Below are 8526 nucleotides of genomic sequence, written 5' to 3' on the forward strand. Positions count from 1 at the left end.
ATTAGTATTTCTCTCGGACCCGACTAAGGACACGACGTTGCTTAACTATTCCTATGCAAGCAAAATAACTACCAAAAATAGGACTAATATTTAAACAAACTATATCTTCTTCTTTTTTAAATATTTTTCAAGATTTAAAATAGCTACAAAATATTAATAAAACTATTTTTTGTAATTTTTGTTTTTTAATAAAGAAAAAATATAAAGTAATATTTTTGTATTTTTCCAAAATTAAAATGACTACAAAACATTAATAGAATATATATTTTTTTGTAATTTTCGAATTTATATAAAGTACCAAAATAAAGTACAATTTTTGTATTTTTTCAAGTTTATGAGAAATACATAAACTAAAATTTATATATGTATTTTTGTGATTTTTTCTTTTTGCAACGAAATAAGGTAAAATAGTTAAAATAGCTATATTAGACCCAATTTCACATATTCACGCTAAAAATGTGAAAATTCTCGGGGAGGGTCAAAAATCCGGTGTCTACACATATAATAAACGAATTTCCTTTTGAATGAATGGAAGTACAGTATATCGTTTTTGTGCGAGTGCAATGTTTTTCTTTAGTGAATTAATAATACCAAAATTTTTTCTTTTTTCATATACTTAACAAGATACAACGATATTTGGAGAACAGTATCATCTTTTGCTTTTGAAACATGGTAGAAATTAACTTACTTTACATTCTTTTGTTTACAAATTTGATTCCAAGTCTTCAACGGAAAGAATTGATGCTCTATGAATATAAAGTCCTAATTATAGGCTTCTCACTTTGAAGAACAAAATTCAAACTACGAAAAAGTCATGTTGTCACGACCTCATTTCCCCTCCGTAAGATGTTGTGACGGCACCTAGTCCCTAAGACTAGGTAAGCCTAATAACTATACCAAATGACTGAATATTAAGTTGAAACTCAAATTCACTATCTGAAATAAGTAAAACTGTAATTTTTAAAATGATTACAACTCCCAAAACCCGGTATAAATAAGTCACAAGCTCTAAGAGGAATGCTAAATATCTTTATACATCAAAGTCTAATGAAGATAAGGAAAAACAACATCACAAGGTAGAGGAGGACTACGAGGTCTGCAGACGCTAGATATACCTTGAAGTCTCCACGTACTCACTGCTCACTGATATCGGGGCTGTAGGAGGTACCTGAGTCTGCACAAAAAGATGTGCAGAAGAGTAGTCTGAGTACACCACAACGGTACCCAGCAAGTGCCAAGCCTAACCTCGTAGAGTAATGACGAGGTCAGGTCAGGACCCTACTGGAATAAAAAGGAAACAAGGCACAAGATATAATAATATAACGAAAAAACTGAGAATTTAACAATGAAAAATTACAGAAAGGTAACAATACGGCAAATAGGGATAAACAACAGGGGCGCTCCTGAGGTACCGCCTCGTAGTCCCAAAAGTAAATACACAACAGGGGCGCTCCCGAGGTACCGCCTCGTAGTCCCAAAAGTAAATACACAACAGGGGAGCTCCCTAGGTACCGCTTCGTAGTCCCAAAAATAAATATGCAACAGGAAAACTCCTGAGGTACCGCCTCGTAGTCCCAAAAGTAATATGCAACAGGGAAACTCCCGAGGTACTACATCGTAGTCCCAAAAGTAAATAAAAAACTCGTAACCGATGGAAACAACAAATTTAAAGCAAGGAATCCTACAGTTAAAGACCGAATACAAAATCAAGGAAAAGGAGAAATTCAACTAAGCATGTTGCACAGATTCAAGTAACAAATAAGACACGTAGATATGCGATATTAGGCTAAATATGTTAACTACACATGGCAACTCAGTTAAGGAATTTAAAGAAGACTACTCAGCAAGAACCGGATTTTTCAACATATAACCCGAGTACATACTCGTCACCTCACGTACAAGGCCTCCACGTATTTCAAATACCATAACAATACCAAAACCTAAGGAAATTTCCCCCACACAAGGTTAGACAAGTCATTTACCTCAGATCAAGCTCTATCAGTCACATTTCCCTCGACTTTCTGACTCTGAATGCCCAAAATCTAGCTAAAAGCAATTACATACTATAAATATATCTATAATAAACTAATATAATTAATGAAATCAAGACTTTAATAAGAAATTATAAAATCGCCCCAAAAAGTCGACCCGGGCCTACGTCTCGGAATCGGATAAAAGTTATAAAATCTGAATACTCGTTCAACCTCGAATCCACCCATACCAAAATTACACAAATCTGATATCAAAATCTTAAAAATTGGCCTAAGAATTTTCTTCCATTTTTTCTCAAATTTTCACTCCAAATCACTAATTAAATGGTGAAATTAATGACATAATCATGAAAATTGACCAAAACTAGGTAAGAATCACTTACCTCAAACACCCACGTGAAAATCTCTCCAATAATCGCCTAAATCCGAGCTCTCAAGTCCAAATAGTTAAAAAAAATGACATAAACCCTCAATTTTGAACATTTAAATCTGCCTAGGTATTTCCTTCTTCGCGAACTCGGAAGCTTCCTCACGTTCGAAGCACAAAAATGCTTCTGCCCAAAACCTCTTACGCGAACGCGAGGTCCCACTCGCGAGCGAGGAACTTTCCCTTTCCTGACCCTTCGTGAATGTGTGCACCTCTACACGAACACGTAGGCTAAAGCCTGATAACCCAACGGACTGCTCCTCTACGCGAATGCGAAGGCCCTCTTGCGAATGCGTAGACCTAAGACCCCATAGCTTCCCGAACGCAGGACCTTCATCATGAAGGCGAAGACAAAAATCCCAGCAACACTTAACTCCTCTATGCGAACACGGGAGTACTATCGCGAAAGCATAGAAGGAAACCAGACACCAGAACTTCTGGAGCTTTAGCCATCATCCAAGTCCAAATTCCAATCCGTTTGTCACGACCCAAACCGATGGGCCGCGACGGGCACCCGGTACCTTACTCAACCAAGTACCAACGTAACGTATCTCTCATATCATACTATTATAGGTAAATAAGCTACAAAGGCTGTCGTGAGATAACTAGAATAAAATATGAGGAAATACTCGACATAGGACGACCCAACATGATGTACCGACTTATACATATGACATACGGGCCTATAAGACTGACATGATCATTCGTATACTCAAAACATAGGCCGACAAGGCCATACAAATATTCATATACATGACATTTGTCTACAAGCCTCTAAGAATACATAAATATCATAAAGTCCGGACAGGGCCCCGCCATACCAATCAATATATGTCCAAATCACACTGACCAAATAGGTAACTCCAGAGCAAATGGAGCACACCAACACCTTCCGCTGAGCTGAAAGCCTACTTGGAGGACTCTCAACCGGTCTATCGAGACATGCGGGCATGGAATGCAGCATCCCCAAGCAAAAGGGATGTCAGTACAAATAAAGTATTGAGTATGTAATGTACGGAAGCAGTATATAATAGACATGAAAGAAATATGGAGGAAAAGACTCAACTTGTAAATATGAATATCTGTGAACCATGAAATATTTATAGTGTTATGCATATGCGTATAAATATCATATCATTCATAGGTATATGCGTACATAATATCATCAAGCCTCTGAGGGCATACCGTCATATCTTCTCGGTTTCTATGGGCGAAATCATCAACATATACCAACTGATCAGGTGGTGGTGCGTATATAATGTCGTAACCTTTTCCAATATCCCATATATATATAATATACGCATATATAACGTCATCTGATCATGGGTCAATGTACATATATAAATGAATGAAATGCATAAGAAGTAAGTTAATAAGATTTCTCAGAATGTCATAAGATCAATATGCCTTTGGATAAACTTTATCAACTACGTATTTCTCTGAGACCCATGAACAGAAGATATAATAATAAGACACATGGGGAATCAAGAGCATAGGAACCTCTAGTACTTCTATGAATAGAGTCATTTATGAAAGTTTTGCATTTGCTCATTTTGTTTGTAATGTATGGATCATGCCAAAAGGAAAGAAGGAACAGCCTTAACATACCTGAGCCGATTATCTTGACAATTCCTCTAACACGCGTCAATTGCGACAAAATACGTAACAACGAGATCGAAGTAGGAAAAATCTGTATTTGGATCTGATTGTAGCCTGAGTAGGCATCCGAAAAACTCAACAGTTCGTGTCTGGCCGTTGCATTGATGAGTTAGTCGATATGAGGTAATGGGAATGAATCTTTGGGGCATGCTTCTGTAAAATCTACGCACATTCGCCACTTTCCATTTTTCTTTTTCACTATGACCACATTGGCGACCCATTGGGGGTATTTTGATTCCCCGATGGATCCATTTTCCAATAATTTTTCGACCTCCTCGCATACTGCATTGTATTACGGAGTTGAACTTACGCCTAACATGCCTCACTAGGGGTGGAACGAGTCGATGTTCAACTTGTGTATGGTGATTTCCTTCGGGATACCTAGAATATCTACGTGGCTAAAATAAAACAAGTTCGTGTTAGTAGTTAAGAATTGACGAAATTTACCTGGTTCTTGAAGTTTGCAGTCGATGTGCGCTTTTTTGCTGTGGTCGTTGCCATCTAGTTGAACGGGGTCAAGGTCTTCTATGGTCAATTTCACAGCTTCTACCGTATCAAGATCTCTGATGACGTCCTCCCTCTCATCACAGATCGACCTCGACCCTGCTAATTGCTATGCCTCTTTTGCTTTGCCTTTTATTTGTTGAATGACCGTACAATCTAGGGCGATGCGGTAGCATTCTCGATAGGTGCGTTGTTCTCCTCGTATGTTTAATATTCCCCATGGAGTTGGAATTTGATGACTTGGTACAAGCTGGAGGGAATGACTCTCATGGAATGTATCCATAGTCTCCCTATTATAGCGTTGTACGACATGTCCTGGTCCATGATATGGAACGTGGTTTCCAAAGTGACACCGCCGGCCAGGACAGGGAGTTTAAATTCTTTAGATGTTCGTCCAACTGCATTATTAAAACCTATTAGTGTGATGCAATGTTGCACTCTCCTATCCTCGAGTTTTATTTGTGCAAGTACCTGAGGGTGGATAATGCACCCGCCGCTCCCGTCGTCTACCATAATGTGTCTTACATCCGTATCTAATATTCGTAAAGTGATAACAAGGGCATCATAGTGAGGAAAAACCAAACCGTGGGTATCTAACTTATCGAAGATGATACTTTCTTCGAGTTCGTCATACTGTTAGTGAGTGATTGACCGTTTAAGCTTATAGGTTATGGTGAACTTTACATTGTTGATAAAAGCGTCGTCTCCACCACCGATGATCATTTAGATAGTGCGGGTTGGTGAGGGAAGTTTTGGCGGTCTCTGATGTTGTTCTCCTCTAGAAAAGTTGGTCCTTCCTCGGTCGCTCAACAATTCTTTGAGGTGTCCTTAGCGAAGCATGTTTAAGACCTCCTGTCTTAGGGCGATGTAGTCCTCATTTTTGTGACCTCGTACTTGGTGGAACTCGCAAAGGGCGTCTAACTTTCTAGTGCTTGGATCTAACCTCATCTTTTGTGGCCACTTTACCTTCGGTCAGAGCTTCTCCAATGCGTATACTATTTCTGAAGGTGACAAAAAAAAATTTTGAGCGGATAACAAAAGAGGCATACCTCTCTCGTTGCGGTGTGTCCTTTTCTATGGTCTAGGTGGGACCTCTTCGTGGCGGGAGGGGGGTGTAATGGCATTTTCTACATATGGTAGATGCCTTTCCTGGTTGGGTCGTGGAGCTACAAGGTCCCTTCTGGTATCGTTTCTTCGATCTTTCCTGGACTCGATTTGTACCGAGGTCAATCGGTGAGTCGGCCCATTGAGGTCGTCCTCGTCTGATCTAACCTCGGCATAATTGGCATTGTGTATTTCATCCCAATTAGCCCGGGGGTACTTTATAAGCCGACTTAACAACTTTCTTGTCGCCCTTGAACCATTTCTATTTAAAAACCGCTGTTTCTTTTCTTTTCTTTTTTTTTCTTGTTGTTTTCTTTCTTTCTCGCTTTTTTTTATTCGTTGCTGCTAATTCCGAACGAGGGGTATGAAAGAAAATAAATAAGGCTCAAAAGGGGTAACTAAGGATAAAGTGTTTGGGTAGCAGAACAAAATGCCTTCGTCATTCCAGTCTTCAAGACATGCCAAGTGCAAACAACATAATTAAACAATAGATTTACAGTCTCTTCTGATGGTGCTGGACTTGACAATTATGTTAAACATTTGCTTTTTCCTTTGTCACTTCTAAAGCACCGTTGGGCGACACTCTCATTATCATGAACGACCCTCATGCCAATTTGGCGAATCTTGCTTTTAACGGTTTTCTTCATATTTTACTTGCCCCAGTTCCACATGACTCGAGCTCTGTATGATCTCAACCGTTCTTATTTTTCTTTAACTGTTCTGATCACCTCTCCAGGGTTTGGTGATTAACTTGAAAGACTAGGCCCAAAGTGTGTGCGCGTGTCATGTCACTAGAATCGGCACTGAACAAAAATGATAAAAAGACTAAACAAAAGATTACTAGATTTTATAAGACCGGATTTTGCATTAGACCGGTGAAATGGTTTGAATAACAAAACAAACAAAACAAACCAGAACAAAATCCTGAAACAAACTGGACAAAATTTAAACAACCACTATGAAAAAATGGAAAGATAAAAAAGTTTGACACAGGACAAAATCCGAGTTATAACCCTAATAATCCGAACAACAGAAATGACCACAAAATAAGCCACCACAAGCTTCTCTCTTGCTGACCAAGGAACGAAGCGTCCTCCCACTTTATCAAAAAATTGGCATCTTAGCCACTGAGCTTTGCATCAATACTGCCAAGACCATTACCCGCTTCAACATCGTCACCCTCTGTCAACAAGTTCTCGATAGGGTTCGAGTGCTCCATGTCACTGTTATTGATCACAATCCGCCCTTCTTGGATCATTCTTTCTATTTCTCTTTTCAAATCCCGACAGCTTTCAACATTGTGCCCCTGGGCATTGGAATGGTATTCACACCTTTTAGAAGGGTCAAAGCTTCTTGCACGTGGGTCCACACGATTTGGAGGAATATGTGCAATCATGTCATGATTCTTTAATTTCTCAAATAAGCTTTCATAAGACTCTCTTATTGGTGTAAAATTATCTTTCAACCTTTGTTCCCCTTTATACCACTGGCTTGGCTGTGGGTTATAGGGCACCTGAAAATTTTGTGGAGACTTTTGGAGATTTTGTGATGCTCGTGCTCGCCTCCTAGGGTGTTTTGGTGGCTGGACAACATACTGAGGTGGAGCGACAGAGTATTGAGCGTCCTGAGGTGGATAATACTGCTCAGGGGAGCCATAGAAAATCTGAGGAGGCTGCTCATACCTTCGAGATGTTCTCCTGGGACCTCTTCTAGACCCTGATGTCATCATGATTTCTTCAATCTCCTCATTTGTGTCGCTAAGATTATCTGACTCAACCCGGACAGCCTGAGTTGCGACTTTAAGAACAGCTTGACTTATAATTTTGCCTGTCTTAAGACCATTCTCTACCATTTCTCCAATTTTGATTGCTTCCGAGAAGGTTTTGCCAACTGCAGACACCATGTTTTGAAAGTAATCTGGCTCTTGCGCTTGAAGGAAGACAGAAATTAGCTCGTGGTCATCCATGGGTGGCTTAACTCGAGCTGCTTGCTCTCTCCATTTTATGGCATATTCCCTGAAACTTTCACTTGGTTTCTTCTTCAGGTTTGAAAGGGAAATGCGGTCTGGGGGAATGTCGATGTTGTATTGGAACTGTCTGACAAAGGCCTGTGCCATGTCATCCCAGACATACCAGCGAGACGTGTCTTGATCCATAAACCATTCGGAGGCTACTCCCGTAAGGCTTTCCACAAAATAAGCCATCAACAATTCTTCATTTCTTCCCGCACCTCTCAGTTGATTGCAATACCTTTTCAGGTGGGCTATGGGATCTCCATGTCCATCGTACTTTTCAAATTTGGGAGTCTTGAAACCAGGCGGCAAGTGGACATCGGGGAACATACATAGATCTTTGAAGGCAACACTCTTTTGGCCTGCCAACCCTTGCATGTTTTCCAACCATTGTTCTAAGCTTTTCACTCTTTGGGTCATTTCTTCCTGTACCATCTTTCGGGCAGGCTTCTCAGTTTTTGCAGCAAGATCAAACGAGTACGAGTGGTACTCAGGAGAGTGGTACTGCTCTTGTTGTGTCGCAAATTGTGACTCATGACGAGGAGCCTTCCCACTCTGAGTCTCTGGAGCACTTGTAACAGCTTCGACGTTAGTTGTCATTTTCTTTGAGGCACAAACCAACCATCTTTCTTTGTGATTCAAAACAAAACAGGTTAGAATGGACTCAGTCGGTCCTCATTATTAACAACATCTTTTCCCTTTTTTTCTCTTTTTCTTTTCTTTTTCTTTCTTTTTTTCGATTTTTTTTCATTTCATTTTTTCTTCTCTCTTTTTTTCTTCATTCTTTTTCATTTTTTTCTTTTTTTTTCGTGGTCGAATCTTATGGAGAT

The sequence above is a fragment of the Nicotiana tabacum genome, chromosome 1 (genome assembly GCF_000715075.1).
Source record: "Nicotiana tabacum cultivar K326 chromosome 1, ASM71507v2, whole genome shotgun sequence".
NCBI lineage: Eukaryota > Viridiplantae > Streptophyta > Magnoliopsida > Solanales > Solanaceae > Nicotiana > Nicotiana tabacum.